At 41.9% G+C, this 24,726-nt stretch overlaps 1 pseudogene; it reads right to left on the bottom strand.

The window, feature by feature from the left end:
• Nucleotides 1–1,276: 1,276 nt before the first annotated feature.
• On the bottom strand, nucleotides 1,277–4,439 carry LOC142455436 (tubulin alpha-8 chain-like; annotated as a pseudogene).
• Nucleotides 4,440–24,726: the final 20,287 nt, after the last annotated feature.

Here is a 24,726-nt window from a genome sequence, read left to right as displayed (position 1 = left end):
GTGACAAGAAAGCAAGTGTTTTGACTATTTTTATCCTTGGCCTTAACTTGTATTCAATCTTCCAGAAATCTTGTTTCACACTGGATTGCTTTTTCCATGTGTTCTCTCCTTGCGGCTGTTTTGGCAGGGTCATCTAAAGAGTCCCGTTGCTTACTGCACCTTAAATCAAAGTGACTTAACAGACCGTCCGAAGAAAATATGAACCTATCCTCCCAATTTTATATGGGAAATTTGATTAGATATGCTGCTTAAGTTTTTGTGATAAAAATCCTTCGTTTGTGTGTTCATATAAGAAAGTGGCTATTTAAAAATTTTTTTCTTTTGGAAAGTGGCTACTTTTATTGAGCCAACAAGTAATCCAATACATCTACATGGTTTTCAATAGAAATGGTTGAATCCTGTTATACAGCTGATCTTGAACTTTTAGTTCATACAGTGGGATGACTTGCATGGCAGTTTGAGTACAAAAATCCACCACAGAAAGAGAGCAGGTTGGAGGACTGTGTGACTAGAAGCTTTGAAGAACTGCATGGGGAAGTGTGCTTGGTCAGTACAAAGAAGAAGATGAAATCTACAACACAAAATAAAATACCTCCATATTTTTCCTAGATTTAGAAAAGATTTCTTAATGTGAAGTCAATAAGCTTGCGTCTCAATGGGAAGATGAAATGGAGCCAGCAAAAGTAGTTGAGTTATGGGTTCTGTTGGGTTTAGCTGGGATAATGTTTCCTGGACCTCCGAATCAGTGAGGAAACTGAGGCCTGAATCCCTCACACGTTGAAAGAGAAAGAAAGCTGGAGAGAGACATCTTCAGAACTCTTACTGAGGAGTGGTGAGTGTGGTCTTCTAATAACTCTTTGCTGATTAGCCGGGTAATATTGAATATTTGTGTGCTATTTAGTGTTTTCTGCTCAATAAGCATCTGTCTTTGCATGGACTAAGATGCTCTTTGGGGAATTCAGTCATGCAAGCATGCATTCAACCGCCTCTTGGTAACCTTTATTTGGACATCCTATAGGTTCCAAGATTCACCCAATACAAATTTCTAAAATTTCTGATTGTTCAGAAAAAAAATCATTGATCTTTCGAGAAATCCTGAGTAAAGGGTATGGAGGTCACCTCGGGCCTCCTCTGGCCACACAAGATATCAGAAGAATCCAACTGCCCACAAACCCAAGATAGGGTTTGTTGGTTTTTTGTTTTTTTTTTGCAAGGAGACTGTTTGTTTCTAAAGGATTTTGCAATGAACAGAGGAATGAGCTCCAGGAGCTGGTTTCTACTCTTTCCCTTCATCCTCGTCCTCGTAGGAGTCGATGCCCACCTCCTTGTAATCCTTCTCCAGGGCAGCCATAGCCTCTCGGGCCTCAGAGAACCCCACCTCTTCCATGCCCTCGCCCACATACCAGTTTACGAACGCCCACTTAGTGTACATCAGGTCAAACTTATGGTCCAGGTGCGCCCAGGCCTCAGCAGTGGTGGTCATGTGGCTCAGCATGCACACGGCACGCTGCACCTTGGCCAGGCCACCCCCGGGCACTACAGTGAGTGGCTGGTAGTTGATGCCAACCTTGAAGCCCGTCGGCACCAGTCCACAAACTGGATACTGCGCTTGGTCTTGACGGCAGCAATGGCGCCATTGACATCCTTGGGCGCCATGTCTCCACGGTACAGCAGGCAGCAGGTCATGTACTTGCCATGGTGGGGGTCACACTTGACCATCTGGTTGGTGTGCTCGAAGCAGGTGTTGGTGATCTCTGCCACGGACAGCTACTTGTGGTAGGCCTTCTCGGCAGAGATGGCAGGCGCATAGGTGGCCAGAGGGAAGTGGATGCACTGGTAGGGCACCAGGCTGGTCTGGAACTCAGGTCCACAGTGAGGGCGCCATCAAAGCGCAGGGAGGCAGTGATGGAGGACATGATCTGGCCGATGAGCCAGTTGAGGTAGGTGTAGGTGGGGGGCTCGATGCCCAGGTTGCGGTAGCAGGTGTCATAGATGGCCTGGTTGTCCACCATGAAGGCACAGTCAGAATGCTCCAGGGTGGTGTGGGTGGTCAGGATGGAGTTGTAGGGCTTGACCACTGCCGTGGAGACCTGGGGGGCTGGGTAGATGGAAAACTCCAGCTTGGACTTCTTGCCATATTCCACCGAGAGCCGCTCCATCAACAGGGAGATGAAGCCGGAACCCATGCCCCAGCCAAAGCTGTGGAAGACCAGGCACAAGGCAGAAGTCAGGCACACCTTCACCCTCCAGCCTTCTTTTACCCTATTCTGAAACCAGTCGTTCCTCCCCTGGCACTCTTCTCTGCTGGGTTCAGTACTCTGCTGCAACGGTCACCCAGAACTCACAGACAATAAGCACAGGTGAGCCACAAGTCAGCATCATCAAACATTCAAGGTAGAGTCATTGGTCCACAGCAGCACCCCTTCCTAACAATGATCCAATCTCTCTCTGGGTCCTCTGCCCCCTAGCCACGTGATCCCTTGGCCTCTGGATCCATGGTCCAGGAATCCCACCCTTGTTCTGCCTCACAGTCTCATAGCCTTGGCCATGCTCCTCTGCCCTGTGCCATATGGTCTTGCCTCAGCCTCTGGCCTTGGTATGGCATGACATCTGCTGCCTCTGCCATTTCAAGCAGAGATTTCCAACTTAAGAGGAAAACTTTATTTACTGAGAAAGAGCTTGTTGTGATTTCAAATGGATCCCACAGTTTTATTTCTCACATTTTTAGGTGGAAGAACTTGCTCACACTAAATGAATAAAAGATGCATATCAAAAGACAACTGGCTGTTTTGCAACATTGTTATAAATTCAATCCAATCCTTTACATGTCCCACAAAGACTGCATGGCACAATAATGATTCTGAGGTTCTGAGATAAAGATTCCTGGTTGAATATATTGTATTTACCAAGACAGGAAAACAGACCCCAAATTCCCCATATATATTTAAAGATTTAAAAGAGATTTTAACTACAAAAAAAAAAAAGTCTCTGGTTAACCATATTAACCAGGGAATTCAAAGAGCCTTGGCATTCTAGTCTCTGAACATCATGGTTAGTTGGAGATTTATTAAATTTGAAAGCAGTAAATAATGTGGTATATTTCATAGTAGGCTGTAGAGTTCCATTTGCAAACCTCAGTAAGATAAGAAACTCCATTTCCCTTTCCAAATCCCCACAGTTTAGTTTTACTGTATTAACATAATTTAATTTAGATGGGATATTTCTTAATATGATTTTAACTTTACTCAAGTCTATGTTTGTATGTATTTGCCTGTACTCATAACGTTGAGAATCTCATTTATTGCATTAAAAAACATAGCTATTGTACTTAATTCATTTTACTATTTTTATCTCTCTAATAACTTCTCTTGGTTCGCAAAGGTAGCATTATGCTATTAGTTAATTCTCAATAATCTCCAAATTAGCATTTTTACTTGAGGACATTCGCATTGTAACAACGAAATGTACTGAATTTATTTATTTTTAGTTATTTAATTTTTTAAAATAACATTTTATTGGGTGCTCTTACAGCTCTTATAACAGTACATCCAGTAACTGTTTCAAGCATATTTGTACATATGCTGCCATCATTTTTTTCTAAACATTTACTTTCTTGTGAGCCTTTGGTAGCAGCTCTTTGTCCCCTCTGTCTCCACCTTCCCCACCCTTGTGATCCCTTGATAAATTACAAATGTTATTTTCATATTTTACACCGACTACTGTCTCTCTTCCCCCACGGTTTCTGTTGTTCATCCCTCCTAGGGGCGTGTGTGTGTGTGTGTGTGTGTGTGTGTGTGTTTATGTGTCAATCACTGCGACTAGTTCCCCCTTCTTCCCCTCCTCCCCCCACCTTCTCCCTACCCTCCTGATATCGTTACTCCCATTCCTGTACCCGAGGTGTTTATCTGACCTGGATTCTGGTGTCATGAGTGCTTATCTGTGTGCGCATGCCCAGGCTTTCCCGCAGTGAAGAGCAGGACTTGGGTCATGACTGAGTTTTTTTACATGCTCTCATTTATTCCTTTGCTTAAGAAGGTGCTATTAGTTGTTAGGTGCCTCTGAGTGCTCTCAGTCACCGTGGCAACCCTGTGGCCAACCCCGCCGCCCCACATGGTTACTGTGTGTCAGCTCGTGGTGTGGTGTGACCGTGAGGGTCTTCCTCTTTGCGGCACGTCATGAGTGACCATGGCATATTGGTCAAACCTGGTAAACCATCGATGTGCCAATCACTCAGAGCTGGCGCATTTGTGATTGTGTGTTTCCCGTGCCAACCCACCGTCCCTCCTCCCAGTGCTTGTTCTGTTACAGAGATCTCCTGGGGTGGGGTGGGGGTGGGGAAAGGAGGGCATGTGGCTGCAGTGCTGATCCACGCATTTATTTCGCGGGGGCGGAGCTGAACCACTAACCTGAAGAAACGCATGGGTAGAGAGCGTCTCCATCCTCACAGCACCACTCTCCTCACAGGTCTTTATTTGGGAAGAACACAGGTGTGGAACCAGACAGATGGAATTTGAACCCCCATGCTGCCATGGAGAAGTTGTTGACCTTGGACATGTTACTGAGTGCTCAATCATGGTGGGTGGTCACGCTGCATCAAGGAGATGCTTACATGCTGCCCCTGAAAGGGACCTGTTCCATACGTCCACCTGTGTTACTAATCTCCTAAGCAGCAGTTGGTTATTTACTTCTCGGTGAATTATTTTAATCAGATAACTGATGAAGACATCCAAGAAATTCAAGGTCTGAGTTGGGACTAAATGTCCGGGCATTACAGATTGACCTGAGGGGTGGTGTGGCATTGTTCGTTACTGTTGAGCCAGCTCCCATGGTGACACCATGTGTGACAGAGCTGAACTGCTCCACAGGCGTTACTAGGCTGTAATCACTTTTTCTTTAATCATTTTATTGGGGGCTTGGACAACTCTTACCACAATCCATACATCCATCCATTGTATCGAACGCATTCGTACATTTGTTGCCATCATCGTTTTCAAAACATTTTCTTTCTTCTTGAGCCCTTGTTATCAGCTTCTCATTTTCCCCCCTCCCTTCCCTATCCTGCCTCCCTCATGAACCCTGGATAATTCATAAATGATTTTTTTATGCTGTCATCTGAATGGAAGCAGTTTGCTAGGCCTTTCTTCTGTGGAATCAGTGGGTGCCTTTGAACCACTGACCGTGGGTTAGTGGACCTTCGTAAAACACTTGTACCACCTACCATCGCAGGCCGATCTCATTAAGTGACTTTAAACTTGAGACCCCTATAGGGCTGTACTGGGGAGGTCGTGGGAGAAACGGGCACCAAGGGGCAGGGGAGGGTAACTGGAAACAGTGGTCACATTGCAGTGTGGACTGGGCGCCTCTCTGCCTTCCGAGTCACGAGGGGAAGTGAATGCTGAAGGCTCCCAGTACAGACGAGGAAGCCAAACACGTCCATTCGCCCATCTTTCCTTCTTCAGGCTCCTACGATCTCCTTCATCCCACACTTACCTTTCTCCCAGTGGAGGGGGAGGAAGACAAAGATCAGCCCAAGCATTTTCTTGCATTTTCCATTTCTCCCTGTCCCATGATTGGTGGGGTGCCTTTCAGCCTACGAGGCAAAGGGGACACCCCTAAGTCCCTGAGCGCAGCTGAAATACTCGTGAGGCTTCGCATGCAGTATTGCAGAAACTATGGCGAACATCGATGTTAAAGCTATAAATAACCGTCTGTTAGTTTAAGCCTCAGAAAGAAAAAAGAAGGCCTTGTTTCTCCAAGCTGATAGAGAGCCTCTCCCTCCTATTTTAGACTTCAAAGACATTGAGAAATAGGCTGACAATAAACAAACACACTTTCATTCCTAAGCTGTCTGCATAAATAAAGATGCAGAGAACAGGACCGAGGTCCAAGCTAAGATGTGAAGGTCTGAGATCACCTCCCAACCCTGCCATTCCAGGTGGGACAGGCGGGCGTTGACTGCCTACTGGGTGGCGGGCTCCCTGGAAGGAGGGTCTCCCTTCCCTTTCTGGCACCCCCTCCCCTGGGGGAGTGCAACTCTTTTTTGCAGCAGTCTCTCAGCAGCGGGGAGAGCGGAGGGCCTCAGAGTCAGTGTAACAGTGGACTGAGGACTCAGGCCAGCCTCTGACCCACGGTCGCCCTGGCTCTTCATCCCACCCAGACTTGCTTTACCACAGTGCCATGGATCTTGTGGCTATGGAATGAAGGGTCTGACCTGGATGCAAATACCAAACTAGTGTATCCATAGAATTCCAAGAAGCTACCTTACCAACTTTGATGGCACTCTATTTTTGGAGTAAGGATCCCTGGGGGTGTTGGGCTGCGACCCACATGGTCGGCAGTTCAAAACCCGCAGGAGTTCTGCAGGGAGAAAGACTGGGCTTTCTATTCCCACAAACAGTTGCACTCTCAGAAACCCACAGGAGGGCTGCTACGCATCACCACTGACTCGATGGCAGTGAATTTGTTTGTTGTTCCGTCTGGAGTAATGAAGTGTCTTATATAGTGAGATATAGATAGGAGTGATTTCTTCTGAATGACTAACTTCTAGAGAGGGTCCGGAAGGGCTGGCTGCCAACATCCATAGGGATTTTGTGGTTGCTCTCCAAGTCCCCCTGAGCAAGACTCACAGCTAATCGGGGGACTTGTTAATACAAAGCTACAAAGGAATCCACTAGAACCTTCAGGCAGGTTGCACCTTGGAATAGGTCGTCAGAGCTACTGGGAGTCCCTCTGGCACTCTAAACTAGAGGGACGCTTTTGGGGCACCATCTCTGCTGAATTCCATTCGCAACATGTCTTGGTTAGCTGTTAAAGGATCTAAGTCATCTTCACGCAGGATTTTAAGTCAATGACGCCAGCAGCCGAAGTTCGCAGACACAGGCGCGCGGTTCTGAGCAGCCTTGCGAGGTTCCCACGGCCTTGCTCGGGCAGCAAGTGGGCAGGAAGACATCGGCTCTTCTGAGGAGAGGGCAGGGAACAGGGCGTTGGAAACCACCACCTGAAAAACAGCTACTTTCCTGCCAAAGCCACCGAGAGCGCTAACGCTGGGTGTGGACCGAAGAACTGATCCCGACTTTTCCATAGTCTGGATCCAGACTTTATCAAATAGTCACAAATTACCGTTCAAGTACATGTAGCGCAGCAGACGAAAGCATTCTTTTCACCGTATCTTCATTAAAGCCTGTATAAAAGACACTTCGTTCTGCATCGTCTAACTGTGCAGAAAAGCCCGCAAGGAAAGCCTTATGAGGCTGGTTCGCTTGCTAATTTTTAAGGTTGTCTTTGGCCTTTCAAACTTGATGATGGTGGTTTTTTTTTCTTATGCTCTATTTGTAGTTTTATCTTTATATTAGTATTTTCTTCTTGCCGGTTTGATTGTGTTTCTTATTGGGTCTGCTGGGTTTCCCTCTTGTGAAGCATAGAAAGAGCGGCTCATAGAGAATAACGGATGCGATGGGCAATGTTTTAGCCGAGATCGTGAGGGGAGGGGATTTGGGGGGAAAATGAAGAATACAGGAGGGAGGACTCGAATGGATTGTGATGACATATATACAACTCTTAAAAAGCGATTTAACCATGGAAGTGTATGCTATGTGAATACTGTGTCAATAAAACTACTATATATATTTTAAAAATTTGACCAATGGTTACCATGGGTGAAGGAGAGAGAGTTGTTGCGTAGGGGACATTCAATAATTTGGAAAAGGGTATCAGTAATGGTTGTACAACACGAAAAGTATAATCAATGGCACTGAATTATACAAGCAGAAGTTGTGGAATTGGAGCGTGTTTGGTTGTGTATTTTGGAAACAATTGGGGAAAATACATGAATAACAATGAGTACAAGGACAAAGAAAATGTTCTGTAATTGAATGTGGTGATAATTGTACAATCTTCTTGATATGAATTGTGTGACGTGTGGATGAAGGGCTAATAAAACTGCTAAAAAAAGAAAGCTTGTCTTTGATCAAGGCACAGCGTCCTAGCCAGAGTGTCAAGTGTAACGTTCCGTCTGCTCCTGCGTCCCGCTTATCCCTCTTGTGAGTTTGGAAGAGCCTTGTTTGTGCTGTGTCTCTATTCCTTTAGCGAGGACCTTTGGCATTTTATCACAAACCCTTCAAAATCCAAAGTTAATGAGTATTTTATCATTCAAAGGAATCGTGCAAAGACATTAGGATGCTATTTATTGCCCATTGACTACTGCTACTGGGAGACTATATTTTGCACCAATCTTTTTTAACCTCACACATAAGTATTGTTATTATTATTACTTGAACATGTGTTGAAGCATCTATTAGTTTATAATTGTAGTCATCTGCTCAACCTTCTTGCAGGCCACTCTTACATTTTGTGATTGGCTCTTTCTTCCTGAAGTTCATTCTTTAGATTCGCTTTAACTGAGTTTTCTTTTTTTGTCAATAAAGAGTCTCAATTTTTATCTGTCTGAAAGTAATCTTCTTCATTTCATTTCCGCTTGGGAACTTATTTTCCAATTATAGATTTGCAGTTATTTTCTAGAATAGTGAAAGTATTCTTCTTTTTTCAAACTCCATTATCACTGCAAAGACATTCTTTTTCTGCATATCTTACTTGTTTCCCCTTTGGTTGATTTTACAGTTTTCCTTTTGTCCTTGAGTGGTGTGGTAGTAAGATGCTTTTATGTCAATAGTGTAGGGGTGGAATCCAAGCTGCCAGTCAGAACCCCCCAAGTCTCCCCCGCCCTCTCTGACTTTGCCTTCCTGCTTGCTGGGATTCTGTCTCCAGGGGTGGCCACATCTGGGCCTTCCAAACCCGAGAGCTGTCAGCAGCCTGCTAGGTTTCCACAAATCTTAGGTCCACTGAGTCTGCACCCACTGCCTGCATTCTGCATTACCTTTCTGCACCATCAGCCTGCAGCTGAAGAGGCGTTTAAAGAGGGCCCTGGCTTGCACTTGGCTTGTGCACATGAGTTGGACTGGGCTGGGCTGTCTCATTTTTATATGAGATAACTTGCTGATAGAAAGCTCTTTCTTAAAAATAAATAAATAAATAAAGCTCTTTCTTATGCATATATGAGCTTCACTGGATTTGTTTCTTAAAAGGACCCCAATTAACAAGGGTGCATACTATGGCGAGCCAATATATGTATTTAATTTTATTCATCTTGCTTGATCTATAGAATGCTTCCTCAACTCTGGCCATTATTTCTCAAATAGTCCGTTAAATATTCTTTAAATACCACTGTTCTCTCATCTCTCTGACATCTTACTCTGAAACTCAAAATGGGCACATATTGGATCTTCTAATTTATTTTTCCTTTTCTAAACTTTGCATCCATATTCCTATTTTGCATTCTGAGCAATCTGTGGGGGGAGAGGAGGCATACAAATCAATTCTTCAGCTCTGTTTAATTTGGGCTTTGTACTTCCTTTCCCCCCCTCACTCTTCCATTTAAATATTTTATATATTTCAAGTCTTTTGTTTTTGTTTATATAATCCTACTCATTTCCCTTCCCTATTAAAATATCATTATTCAACTGTGTGTGTGTGTGAAAACCAAGTTATTTGTAAAATTTCACAGACTGTAGGCTTTGTTTATGGGCATATTCCTGGTGCAAGAAGCTGATGGTGCAGCGGTAAAAGCATTTGGCTAGTAACCAGAAGAACCTGTTGCCTACAGCACATGGCAGTCTTGTTGAATTATGTGTCATGGAGTTAATTACACTCCTAGTGATCCTCTTAGGATGGAATGAAACACCACCTGGTCCCAAACCATCCTTACAATTGCTGGTCTGTTTCAGCCCATTGTTGTAGCCGCGGTGTTCATTTCTCTTTGGGGGATCTTCCTCCTCGGCACGAACTTTACTTTTGCAAGCATGATGCCCTTCTCCGGAACTGGAGGAATTCCTTGATAACATGTCTAAAATAAGAGAGAGCAGTTTAGCTGTACTTCTTCCAAGACCAAGACGAATTTGTTCGTTCTTCTGGAAACACATAGCATCGTCAATATTCATCACCAAAATCACAATTAAAAAGCGTCACTGTCTAGCTGTCACATGCATTCAAGGTGACAGAAAACACTACTGCTGATGTCAGGCATGCTTTAGTCCTCAAGGCAACATCTTTGCTTTGTTACATTCTCAAGAGATCTTGTATTTACAGCAAATTTACCCGTTGCCCTTTGTCATTTGATTTCTTGGCTTGTGCTTCTATAGGTGTTGATTGTGAATTGATAAATGAAATCCTGGACAGCTTCAATCTTTTTGTGTTGATCATGATGTTGCTTATTGGTCAAGTTACGTATTTTCTTTATGTTGAGGTGTAATACACATTGAAAGGAGCCCTGATATTACTGTGGGTTAGGCATTAGGCTACTAACTGCAAGGTCCGTGGTTCAAACTCACTAGCCACTCTGAGAGAGAAATATGAGGCTGTCTGCACCCGAAAAGATTTAAAGTATCCAAAACCCTGCATAGGGTCACTGTAAATTGGAATCAACTGCAAGGCAGTGGGTTTGGTTTTGTTTTGAATTCATACTGGAGACTCTAATCTTTGATCTTCATCAGTACATGCTCCAAGTTCTCTTCACTTTCAGCAAACAGAGTTGAACCATCGGGAGATTGTCGGTTGTTCATGCGGCTTCCTTCAGTCCCGACGCCTTGTTATTTTTCATAAAGCCCCGTTTCTCAGATTATTGGCTCAGCATGCAGAGTGAAAAAGACGGTGCAAGATGTAACTCTGATGCACACTCTTTCTGATTCAAACCACACAGTGTCCCCTTGTTCTGTTCACACAACTGCCTCGTAATCTATGTGCAGGTTCTGCGTGAGCACAATGGCATGCTCTGAAACTCCCACTCTCTACACTGCTATTTGTAATTTGTCATGATCCACACAGGCAAACGCCTTGGCACAGTCAGTCAAACACAGGTCAACATTTTCCTTCTGGCAGTCTTTGAGTTGAGCAAACATCTAGCTGATATCCCCAATGATATCCCTGCTTCCATGCCATCAGAATCTGTGTTGAATTCCGGGCTATTCCCTGTCTGTGTATTGCTGCAACCATTTTTGAAGTGCCTTCCACTTGCATGTAGAGTGGTTTGATAATTTCTGCGTCTGCTTGGCTCCACGTTCTTTAGATTGGGCACCGACGTGATTGCTCCGTCAGCTGGCCAGGGGGCTGTCTTCTGACATTCTGGGCATGGATGAGTGAGCGCTGCCAGCACAGCACCTGTCTGTGAGACATTTCAGTGGGTGTCCCATTACTTCCTAGAGTAAGGTGACCAGATTTTAACATTGGTAAAGCAGACACCATTGACCGGGGGCTGGGGGGAGGCAGGGGGTGGGGTGGGCGGGGGATTCTTGGTTAAAAATCTGGTCTATATGGAGCAACAAAAATTTTCATAGAACACAAAAATCGTATTGTAATATATTTTAAAAATTTCAACATACGTATAATTTACAAATATAATACATTAAAATTATGTACAGTATTTTATTTTATTCTTTGGCATATTTCTCATTTGAGTGAATTTTTTTAGTAGATTGCTGTCATTGTTTAAAGGGTCATGAAATTTTTCACAAGAATTTTGAAAATTATATTTTACACATAAAATGGCCTTCAAAGTCTCAACACTTAATTGTGCTTTTTTTCTGATGTCCACACTTTATTTACCATAGGAAAAATGCATTCAGTCACAGAATTAGTTCCTGGTAAGGACAGCACATATTCCACAATTTTGAGTGCATTATTGTATGGAACATGGTTTGTTTCAAAATGATGAAATATTTCTAACCATTTGTTCTATATTGTGATTTTTGTTGATGCCCAAGATTTAACCTTTTCCTTATCAATATATATTTAATAATGATACCGAATTAAAAAAATCATTTTTGGAAATATTACTATATAGGAAATTTTGAGTAATATGATCGAATGATTTTTGCACATCATTCCAATTAAGTTCTTATTTTAATGTAACCCAATGAAAATGTTCAATATCATTGTAATGTACCATCCACTCTTCTAAATAATCTATGCAGTTACTATAGAACTTTTTGACGTGATTCATGATATCTGCACGATTTATTGCACCTTGTTCTTCTAGCTGGCTTATACTATTATGGATAGTTAATGGAAGAAAATTATTTTCTAACTGCTCTGGACACTGAAATTTAAAATTATTAACTTTATTTGTTACTTCGATTATTGAAATTTTGTCACCTTCCATAAGTTTTATGGCATTTTGAAAAAGAGCTGCTTGATTGTGTACAAACTCTAGCCAAAGTTTTGGATTCCTTTTCAAAAAACTCTTCTAAAATTCTAGGTCATTTATCCTGTGATAGAAAGTAGGATTTCAAAGAATCATATATTTTCAAAATTCTTTCGACAGCTGGCAAAAGAGCTAACCAGCGCATTTTTACTGTATCCAAGTATTTTCTGATATTTGGCTTCCGCAGTTTCACAAAATTCTTTAAGCATTTCAACATGCACAGTGTATACATAAAAATAAGAATATATTTTAATAAAAACATTTTCCACATCTACAGGCAAGCAACAAATCAGCAGCTGTTTGAATGGCGTTATGTATTATGTGTGCTACACAACCAACACCAATAATGTTTTGATTAAGGTTTTTGTTTAATTTATAAAAAATATTATTTGTACCTCATTTTGCTTTTCCTCCAAAATTTGCATTTGTGTTGTCTGCACAATATGCAATCATTTTATGTTTAAAGAATTTTTCCAAAATATTAATAATGGAACTGAAAATTATTTCAGAAGTTTTGCTGGGCACAGAAACAACATCTAAAATTCTAATTTTTATTCCAGTTTCTGAATCCAAAAATCTAATAATGGTTGGAAATAACTTTATATCCTTATGATTAGATGCATCAGAATATATGGATACAAATTAATTTTTTCTAGATTTTTGTTTAATTCTGAAAATGCATATGGGGAAAGCATGTTACAGACAATTGCCTCGGATTTTGTTCTAGCACAGGCAAGTTTTTGTTGATTAACTTTTTGACAACTTGTGATGTACAGTCCATAGATCTGAAGGAATGGTTGTGATTAATAGCATGAAAAGGCATAAGTCCTTCTGCTAATGCTAATTTTTTTTTTCGTCTCCTTAAGTTGTTTTCTGAAAAACTTTCTGTATTTTGGAGAAAGATGCAGCAGTATTTAAATATCTTTTATGTTTCTGTGTCTCCGAGTGCTTTGAAATATCATTCTTCCCGCCGTGCGAAATAGAAAAGTCACCATTAATTTCTCACATTTTACCATGTAAATCGCTTTTGGTTTTTTAATAAAATGAAAATCACTTCTTAGATCATCATTGAATTTGCATCCTCTTTTCTTACTCCTTATGTCAAAAATCTAAAAAAAATTTAAAATTATGTTATAAATTATTATATACATATAGCTTAATAACACAGCAAGTAGGTACATAATTACATGAACATATTTTATTGTTAGTTTATAAATTAAATTAATTTGACTGTTATAAAGTAACTATATATTTTAAATTATTTTAATTTTAGTCCTATATTTCTTTCTAAATAATAATAATACTAACTTGTATGATTTTTTTATCTGAATTTGCTGTAACGTAAGTCAGAAGTGTCACTTTCAAGGCCGGCGTTAGACTTTTTGCTGCCACTATAAAATATAAATAATACGAGTACTGTCTGCTAAATTGAAGAAAATGCATGTATTTGTGAAATAAATAAATAAATAAATTACCTAGATGATCTGAATAGCTGATTTGTTGACATCACTTGTTTAACTAGCACTAGCACGCAGTACGATGTGTATCGTCTGAGACAGTTACAAAATGTTTTCGTCGTTGCCAATGCCAAAAATTCCATTGTTCATTAAGTCCAAACAATGGTGATCGAATTCTAACAACCAATCAACAATGCGAACTTTGCTAAGCAGGTCTCGATAATCAGTTTTCGACAATTATTTGTTATTATTAAAGGTTAACATTATAAAAGTAACAAAAATAATATAAAACTCATATCCTGGCGAAATAGCCACATGTCCGCCGAAAACGGTATATTCCCTTCCCGTTCTTCCGCGGTTCCCTAGCTTGTCGTGCATTCTTTCCAAAAATGGGGACCTTTTTAAAACGCCACGGGATGTGGGACAAATTGTTAAAAATCGGGACTGTCCCGCCCAAAGCAGGACGTCTGGTCACCTTATGGACCTAGAGCCTTGCTGTTGGGCACTGCCGTCTGCGCAACTTGGGTGTTTCCCGGCCATGTAATCAGTGCTCGCTGGAATGCATCCTCCTGCAGTGGTTAAACGTTCACCAGTTCTTTTCGGTGCAGTGATTCTGTGTATTCCCTGAATCATTCAATAGCTTCTTTCAACGTTGCAACTGGAGCCAGAAGAGTTTACAGCCTTGAAAACCGTATCAGACAGCTCTGCTCTGTTCTAGAGAGTCACCAGGAGCGGAGATCGACGGCAATGGGCTTGCTTTATTGGATTTTGTATTCATGGTGAATTCCAGAGGTTTCGCTGTCCCATGCTTTTTGTGGAAAGTGGTGCTTGAGTATCCTGGCAGTATCTTCTGACATTCAGGTTGATCAGTCTGGAAAGGCTAAGGAGGGTAATGTTTCATTGCCTTGCTGTAATCTAATCAACTATTGATACTTAATGTCTAGATACATTTATTGGTTGCAAAGTGTGGTCTTACTTTTTCAATTATTAGTTTAAATTAGTTGGAGCACTTTTATAATGATGTTGATTGTATGTGTTTATCTAATGGCTTACCCAATGGTATAAAGGAAATCTAGGTTAAATACTTTGTTCTCTCCCTTTTTCCTCCCCACTTAATTTTTTTACTAGTTTCCCCTATCATTTTTAATAGCATTAACTAATCATGAGGTTAAACATATCTGAGAGATTTTAGTCTGTTGTAATTATTTATTATTAAATTTTTTGTTTCACTTTGGCCACTAAACACCTCTTCAGGTTGGTCCCTATATCTGTTTGACATCATCTTAGCAGTCACGGGTCATTTCCTTGATGTGACAAGATGTTCCAGTAGTTAAAATTTCTTTTCCTGGACCTGGAATCAGTCCTTTCTCCAAGGAGTGTTTATTTATTTCAATGAGTATTAGTATTTCAGGATCATAGTTTTGGTACTATGGGATATTCATGTGGACAGAGCTAGGATCCAAGGACTCTTAGTGACTTTCTATGTAAAGCAGAATTAAATACTGCCTGATTCTGTGTACATATCAATTTGTATGTACACATCTCAATTCAAATTAGAGTCTACAGAAATTTAACACCTCTCAATTATATCTGTATCTTCTTTCTTCCTTATCAAGCACCTACTTCTCAAAGATAGGAGATGAATCAGAAATTCCCTAAAAAGCCTTTTGCTTTCTGCTACGTTGCACACACAGAATCTGGGAATACTAATATGAATTCTGCTTCTAATGTGATTCATGAACATACTCACACTTCCTGCAGGGGCTCTCCCATCCTCCACAAGTTTTCTCCCCATCCAGAAATGTACATAAGTAATTGTGCTACATTTACATTGCTAGAGTCCAATGTTAATGCATTAACGTTAATACATAGCACGCTATCTCTCATATAGGACGGGGGTTCAGAAAGCTCATAGGAATTTTTGAAGTCCTCTCATACTGGAGAATAAGTTAAAGAAAGTATTGTTATTAGGGTTTCAGTTCACACATGTACAGGCTCTTCGAAAACAAAATGTAGTTAAGCATGTCTTTGCAACTATTGGAAGGTGGATTATTGGATGGTGGTGGGCAAGTTCTCTCGGTAATACAGTCTCATGATGGTGCCCTTAAAAAATGGTCCAATTGAAACAGGGCTTCTATGGGCATCTACTGGGCCAGTAAGGTAGTTCAGGTGGCTACTGTGAGTGCCTGGGAGCATTGTGATAGATTTTCTCAAAGGGTACAGGACAAACACAGAAACGAATTCTGAAGAACTTTTAAGAAAAAAGAACTCTGCATTGGTGAGAAGGAGGATAAAAAGGATCCATGAAAGTTGCATTGAGGAATTCTTTTCCATGACACATTCTACCTGTTCCTTTCTGTGAGCATATCCAGGGATGTGCTACGCGAATCTCCTGAGTAGCCGTACCCCATGTCCTACAGCCCTCATCTTGCCTCGTCAGACTTAGTTTTGTTCCCCGAACTCAAAGAAATATTTAAAGGCACTCGATTTGGTCCCCCAAGAATGCCAGCACTGCCGCTTCCATGTGGTTTGGATTTCAGGGGTCATCAGGAAAGGATTTGAGAGAGGGAAATCCCCGTGTTAGAAGTGGATAGACCTAGACGGGTGAGATGTTGAGACCAATTAGCTTCAAGTTTTGACATTTTTGTTTAATGAAAGTCTCTATGATTTCCTAGCAAAAGGTTTAGACTTTTTTGTGTGTAGCTCGTTAAGGCAATTCTTCTCTGTTTTTAAAATGTGTCTGCAGTGGGATCTCTAGTAGACTTCCTATGAAAGGCTTAGGGAATATCATTTCCTAAATGTCGATGACATTTTTGGGGGGCCTTTTTCACTTAAAAATCAAGTTTTCTAGAGACAATGTTTCTAGCCCACACGTTCTTTTCTTGGGCATCTTAAATGCATCATTGTGTTTTCTTCCAGCACAAAGAAGTACAGTGTTAGAGACCTGATGTAGCAGTTGAACTCTATCCTAGAGAGCTGGTATGAGTTGGGCTTGACTGATGGCAGTGGGTTTCCTGAGTTAAAAAAAAAAAGTATCAGAAGCTCATATTGATAAAGTATACTACATATCTGAGACTATAATCCCACCATGGTAAAATTAATGAACTAGCAAAAGAGGGGAAAATCCTCTGAACAGCCCCCCACAAAAGTGTCACGGTTATCTAAAGCTGCTGTAACAAAATGCCTCAAGTGGATGGCTTTCATAAACAGAGAGCTATTTTCTCTCAGTTTAGGAGCTAGAAGCCTGGGGTTAGGGCATCAGATCGAAGGACAGCCTTCTTCCTGTCAGCTCTGGAGAAAGGTCCCGGTTCCTTTGGCAGTATTCACATGGCATAGCCTTTCTCTGCTCATCTCGCTTCTTGCTGCTTTGCTAGTTTAGTCTCTTTTAGGTCTCCAAAGATACTGAATTAAGACATAACTTATGCTGCCTCATTAACCTAACAATGCCCATTTCCAAAGGTTCAGGATTTATAGCACACATTTTAGGAGCAAAGTTGATACACCAACCTGACAACCTGTGCTAGTCTGGGGTGACTAGAGAAACAAGTCCAGAGACACGCATATGTGTGAGAGAGCTTTATATAAAAGAGCAGCTGTATATTGGTGAAATGTCCCAGCCCAGTCCAGATCAAGTCCATAAGTCTGATATTAGCCTGTATGTCCGATACTAGTCCATACATTCCTCTTTAGGTGCACGCAACACATGCAATGATGCCAAATGCAGGAAGATCACTGGCCAGTGGATGGAAAGTCCTGTGGATCCAGTGGTGGTGGACCCATCTCCAGGGCTCTGGCTGCCATCAGTGTGACTCCATGTGGCTTGACAACAGGAAGATGAAGCAGAGAGTGGCCCACATCTTCTAATGGCAGAATCAAAAAAGAGGAAGTTCCTAAAATCCTCATGAGAAGGCCATGCCCACAAGGAGGAATCATCAGGCTGTGACCCGATTAACAGGGTAGACTTCACCCCTTCATTCTTTTGTCAAGTTGACATGAAAATTGTGTAACTATCACACAACCCTTCAAGACCAATAATTTTCCGAGGTCAGATGGCTTCCCTTAGTTATTTCTATTCCTTGGAGCCAAGGGCAGACCCTGTGTTAGTATCCTAGGGATGCCATATCAAATGATCACCAACTTGGTAGCTTCGTTTTAATAAAGAAATGTATTGTCTCAAAATTCTAGAGGACAGAGTGCTTCGAGGAGAATCCTTTCTTTCCTTCTTCTGCTCCTGATAGTACTAGGAGCACTCACTTACCTATGCTGATGGCAGGACAGGACTTTCTTTTCCCTTAAAGCATGAGTCTCAGAAACCCACAGTTCTACCTTGTTCTACAGGGTCGTTCTCAGTTGGCATTGACTTGATGGCAATGAGTTTGGTTTCTTGGGGCAACAGGCAAGGTCGCTCAAGGGTCCCTGTGAGTCAGAATGGCTTTGGTGGCAGTGGGCTTGGTTCCAAAACCATGTGTAAGCAGGGCCTACAAAATATGGGAAGCACTGAAGGGAGGGACAAGCTACCGAATTTTTGCCTTGAATTGCATGGAAGATTCCTGAACCATAAATAAGTCACCGCTTACTGCGGTGACCAGCTAATTGACGCGGGTCCATCACAGTGAAGGGTCCTGTGGGTCACTTCACCAAAAACTCGTTGCTCCTTTAGTGCAGGAAGTGGACCCTTAGATTAGTTCGGGATTAAAGTCTCATTGGCACTCCAAGGATAGTCTATGGTTGCCCCCAAAACTATAAATCTCAAAAAGGGTGGGGTGGGAATTGCTCAAGGAAAACAAAATGCCAAAGGGTTCAAAATGACCGGGTACCTCTGCAAGCTGCAGCTGCGTTGGGAGGCTGCCTTCACGCCTTTGCTGGGCCCAGCAGCGCAAGGAAAAGACAAGGTGGGCGACCATTTTTCATCACTTCTCTAAAACGGGGACTACCTTGAGCCTTCCACCTCCTACTGTGCCCTTCAGTCCTGTCACCACATAATGTCCGCAGTTCTGTTTATGGAACAAAATATGTGGCGTTGTGAGTCACAGGCCTTCTCCCTCCATCATCGGGCAGTTCCACAAATCCAGAACAAAGAGTCTTTCTCTCTCCTCTGACCAGTTCCCAATAACTTAATGATTGGGTTTCACGTCCTTGGCTGAGTTTATTATCTGGCTGATAACTGGCTTTTCATACCGAGCTTTGAGGTCTGGCAAGCGCTTCCTCTCCCTGTCTCTCTGGGCCCTCGGGCAGTGGCGAGCAACCCCATGCTTGTCTTCCCAATGACAGATGGCCGGGTGATCCCCAGGCTGGGTTTTCTCCTGACAATTGCGTTCTCTTTAGGTTTGGCTGAGATTTCAGTTGCTGGCTTCCAGAATGGGATACTAAATTAACTTTTTCAGTAAATCTTCTCTCTGGAATATTAAAGATGGAAAACGATTTGTTCCCATAGATAAGCTGTGAACCCAAACATTTAAGAAATTGAAAGCAGATTAGTGAAATGACAACTGGGGCCAGTCTCATAGCGTTCTAGATGGAGCGTAGACCCTTGAAGGTCCCAAGGCTTTGGGAAAGTATTAACACTTAAACCAGGAACTCAGACCAAATAAAATATTAGCTTAGCCCGAAGAATATGTGCACACTCTTGTTTCGTTTCAGTTCAATCATTTTAATTATTGTCTCAGTCAAGAGTTCAAATATTAGGAGAGTAAAAGTGGATATTGTCTTCATGGAACACGAAAAATATACTTCCTAGTGGAACAGAGTAAGAGAAGATGACATATTGAAAACAAGGGAAATAAAACTAATTGTAATCAGAGATAGCTGCAAAAATACACACGTCGGGCTTCTATGATGGTCAATTTAATTAAGCAATTGATAAACACACACAATAATTACAAGTAAAACATTTTTCTGCTTTATCCCAATTGTTTGGGATATTTGGGGCGAGGCCTACTTGCTGTGCATTTCTTAATCTGTGCAGGGACTTCCGATCCGTTACTTGTTTGACATATGTCCTGGCTAGACACGATTCACTGCATAATGCAAAGTTAGCTCATTTCTCACCTCCCTCTCTCAGAAGGGTGTCCTTGCACTGCTTGGTTCTGCATCCCCACAACTGCTAGCAAGTTGGAGCCCGTCATTTTGGGAACTGACAATTCATCTCCACAGGGTTTCTCACAACCTCCTTGACCCTTTATTCAATTGCTGGTCCAAAACAAGTGAATAAAAAATGCTCATTGGTAATGCACAGAGTTTTCCTTGGCTAATTTTCAGGAGTACATTGCCAGGCCTTTATTCCGAGTCTATTTTAGCTGGAGGCTCCATTGAAACCTGTCCAACTTGGGTGACCATGCTGACATTTGGAGTATCAGTGGGATAGCTTCCAGCATCATAGCAACATGCAAGCCAGCATTGTCTGACAAACAGATAGACAGGTTAGAACGTTCTATATCACTGTCCTATATTTTTGCTATTTGTGCATAAGCTTTGCATATATAAATTTACATTTTTAAAACTTCCAATCATAAAAATATCTATATCCTATAGGGTTTCAAAATTATAATGACTGCTTGATAGTTCACCAGATTGGTATAGGATGCCTTACTAAACAATTTATCTATTGTTGGATATTGGGGTTGCTTCAAATTAAAGCTGAAAATAAGGAGTACTCCAGTGAGCATTTTTGGGTACAAATAATCTCTCCCTTTAACAAAAAGTTTTAAGCATCTAGCAGGGAGAGAGAGAGAGAGAGAGAGAGAGAGAGAGAGAGAGAGAGAGAGAGAGAGAGAGAGAGAGAAACAGCATCCTTGTTGCCCACCAAGTTTCGAGGATAACATTCCCATTTGGAATAGCCAATGCACAGAGGGACCATCGTTGGGTTGGCCTCTGCTTAAGACACGACACCTTACTACTCCATAGCACTACTGGGGGCAGCACCGGAGACACATTGTGGGAATTGTGCCCAGTCTGACCCACACACCATGTTGAAACAGGAAGGGAATGCAACAGAGCAGCAAGGGAAGCAAAGCAACAAAGTCCCTGAGGACTTCTGAAAATAGACTTCGGAATCGGTGGGGGCTAAGGCTTGGCATTACATCAGACCTGATCAGAAAACATTCATAAAGGTAAGCAGACAGACCTGGAACTATTCATAGACTATTGTTTTCTTTTTCTTTTTTCGTGTCTATCTATATAAGATAGGCATGTCTATCTATATAAGCTAGGCAGGATAAACAATTGTGTGGAGTAAACAACAGGAACAACGGTTCTGGGGGACAGAGGAGGAGGTGGGGGAAAGAAAGGAGAAGCCAACAAACCCAGGGACTAGGGAACAACAAGAGATCTAAAATTGATGGCGAGGAGGGCATAGACTGCCTGGTGGGGTTTGATCGAGTGCAATGTAGCCGAGAGGAAGTACAGAGAGCTGAATGAAGGTCGCAGTTGATAGTGGGACAGGAGGAAAGACAAAGGAAATAAAGGAAAGAGCTGGGAGGTAAAGGACATAGAAGTATAAACATAGGCATGTACATATGTAATTATATTAATATATAATGATAGGGATATAGGTCTATGTACATATATTTATAGGTTAAGTATCACAGTAGCAGATGGACTTTGGGCTTCTACTCAAGCAAGAACACTTTGTTCTAATAGTCGGGCATTCTGTGATGCTCACCTTCCCGACATGATAGCTAAAGACAAAATGGGTGAAAAGCTAATGTGGTGAAGAAAGCTGAATGTGCCTGACTATTACAAGATAGAGCGTCTGGGGTCTTAAAGGCTTGAAGTTGTTTTAAACAAGCAGCCATCCAGCAGGGAAGCAACAAAGCCCACATGGAAGAAGCACATCAACCCATGTGATCACGAGGTGTCCACAGGAGCAGGTATCAGGCAGCAGAAGACCCTTTGTTAGTCTGGGTAGACTAGAGAAACAAATCCATGGACACACATATGTGCGTAAGAAAGAGATTTATATACAAGAGCAATTGAACATTGAGAAAACATCCCAGCCCAGTCCACATCAACTCCATAAGCCCAACATTAGCCCATTTTTCTGACAGCAATCCATAAAGTCCTCTTCAGACTCACGAAACCCATGCAATGACGCCAAATGCAGGACGATCACAGGCCAGTGGGTAGAAAGTCTTTAGATCCAGTGGCTTTGTATGCATCTCAGCGCTGGCAGGGTTCTCTCTACGTGTCTTCTCCAGCTTCAGAGGTCTTGTCAGCAGCAATTTCTTCCAGGGAGTAGCAGAGAGAGCGATTTCCCAGAATTCTCAGGAGGCCATGCCCACACAGAAGTCTTATTGACTATTTCCAGATTGACAGCCTAGACCCCACCCCTACACTCTTAATCATTAAATTGACACCAGATTAGGTGATGCCTACCACAGACCACCAAACAATAAACCTTTTAGAAGTGAATGTGTGGAGTCAGAATGGAGACCCAAGGACCTCTCTAGACAGTGGGACATCCCCTCACAAAAGGATCACAGGCAGGGACGAGTCACACCAATGTACAGACAAGCAACAATGAAACACATAGGATCTCTTCAGTTCTTTAATGCTTCTCCCCTACTCCCCAGTATCATGAAACTGGCTAGACCAGAGCATGTACACTGGTACAGAGAAGAACTCTTGACACACAGAATCCAGGACAGATAAACCCCCTCAGAACCAATAATGAGTATCGATACCATGAGCATGGGGGAAGGTATGGGGAGAAGGGGAGACCAATATTGATTGATGTACAACACCACCACCCCATGGGGATTAACAACAGAAACATGTGTGAATGGAAATAGTGGATGGTATAAAATGTGAAAATAAAAATAATTTATAAATGATCAAGTGTTCATGAGGATAGGGGTGGGAGCAGAAAAAAAGAGGAGCTGATACCAAGGGCTCAAGTAGAAAGAAAATGTTTTGGAAATGATGATGGCAACATGTGTACAAATGTGTTTGATACAATTGATGTATGGATTATTATAAGAACTATAAAAGTCCCCAATACAATTATTTATTAAAGTAAAAAAAAATTAAGGGTTAACTTCTAGGGTTTCGTAGAAGTTAAAAAATATTTCTTTGGTAGAAGTTGAAAAATATTTTTTTCTTGTTCTGAATTTTATTTATCTTTGTGGCTGTTGTTGAGAATATATCCAGCAAAATCCACATCAATTCAATAGTTGCCACATATACTAGGTAGTGGCATTGATTACTTTCCTTGAGATGTACAATTTTTTCCTGAAGTGTTCTTTCCTCATAATATAAACTCACTGACCCTTCAAGTTGCTAGCTAATCTTTTAAGTTATTGTTGTTCATTTGCTCCCATGTAGATCGTGAAAGAGCATAATGCTTAAGGCAGCCCTTTAAGATTTAAGGATTATCTCAGGGCAATAGTTTCGGGATTTCATTTCCCTTCCATGGCTTCAGAAATCCTGGCATCCATGAGAAGCTGACATCCCACCTTACATTCCCCCCCTTTGATCAAGATTCTCTTATGGGGTCTTTGGTTTACAGTTCAGCAATGGCAGTCAGGCACTATCCAGTTCTTCTGTCTCACGGCAACAGAGGCCGTTGTTTAGCGAGGTCACACAGTCCATCTCCTCTTATTCCTGACTCTCTTCCTCTGCTGCTTCTAGTGAACAGAGATCAATCAGATCTTTGTTGGCCAGTTACAAACTGCTAGGGCCCCAGGCACTATGCAAGGAACTAGGAGGCAGAACACAGTCACTAAACGTGTTATTAGGCAGATTAAATGGGATGTCCCCTGAAACCAGGAGCCTAAACCTTCAAACCAAGGAACCAATCCCATGAACTATTTAATTCTATACAAGTAGTCTGCCTCATCAGCTAATTTTGGTTGATGTTCTTGTCAATATGTTTCTTACACATTTTTTGGGCCAATTCAGTTCTTCACAATTTATTGATAGCAATTGCAGTAATTGGCAGGGCAACCCTACCAATTAATCAATGTGATTTTTCCACCACTATTAACTGTCCTTGCCTTCCCACCTCCACCCCTGCCATGAAATAACCACCAAAAAACTTGTCTCTGTACATTAGCCTTAACTTGTCTTTTTATATCTCTCTAGCCTTTTATGATTGGCTATTTCCCTTCGTATAATGCCTTCAAGCTCCATCTGCACTGCCGTATATATCAAGACTAATATGCATGAGGGGTTTTTTAAAAAGTCTGGAAAAATGGAATGAAAAGATAATGAAAAATTTCTACAAATTTTTGAAGTACCGTTGTACATTCTTATGATTCCATGTTTATTGACAAATTGATTTCAAAAAGCATCGTGGCAATTGCATTGCCACTCTTGGTTCTGCAGGGCAGTGTATCTTCGTGTTCTTGTCCTTGCTTTCAGAGCTATTGTTTGTCTTCAAGTTTCTGTTGCAACTAAGTTGAGTACAACTCACAGCAATCCTCTAGGACCGACTAGAACATTCCAAGAGGTCAGTAAGGCTGCAATCTTTATGGGAGCAGATAAGAGTTGTATGAGCCCCCGATAAAATTATTTAAAAGAAATACAATGACTTGGTTTATGCCTGTGACAGACTCTCACTGTAGAGGGTGCCTGGCAGGGCCGTCATGTCAAGGGGCAACGGGAGAGTCCAGAAGGCACAGTGGCTGATCTCTCAGCTAGAACTTTTGAAATTCTGTCTTTTGAGTGGCCGTTATTGAAAGCAATGGAGCTTATTTTCTGGGACTGCCTCAGGATGAACAAGTCCTGTGGTCCAAATTAGCTATGGAATCACTCCCTCCTGGATGTGGCAATCCCCAGGAATCTTGTCCTGTTTGCAAGATCTTCCTGGTTAAAATTCAAAACAGGACAAAAACAGTTACCATTGAGTCAGCTCCCACTCATGGTCACCCTACGTGTGTCTGAGGATTTTCAGTGGTGGCTGTCTCAGGAGATAGGTATTTCTTCCAGGGTGCTCCTGGGTGGACTTGAACATTCAGTGTTAAGGTCTGTTTGTAACACCCAGGAACCCTAGCTAACAGTTACTCCCATCTTTATTTTGTG

This window comes from Tenrec ecaudatus, chromosome 8 (assembly GCF_050624435.1).
Source record: "Tenrec ecaudatus isolate mTenEca1 chromosome 8, mTenEca1.hap1, whole genome shotgun sequence".
In the NCBI taxonomy this organism is placed as follows: domain Eukaryota; kingdom Metazoa; phylum Chordata; class Mammalia; order Afrosoricida; family Tenrecidae; genus Tenrec; species Tenrec ecaudatus.
Note: the sequence above shows the minus strand (reverse complement) of the source record. Positions and strands in the feature narration are given on the sequence as shown.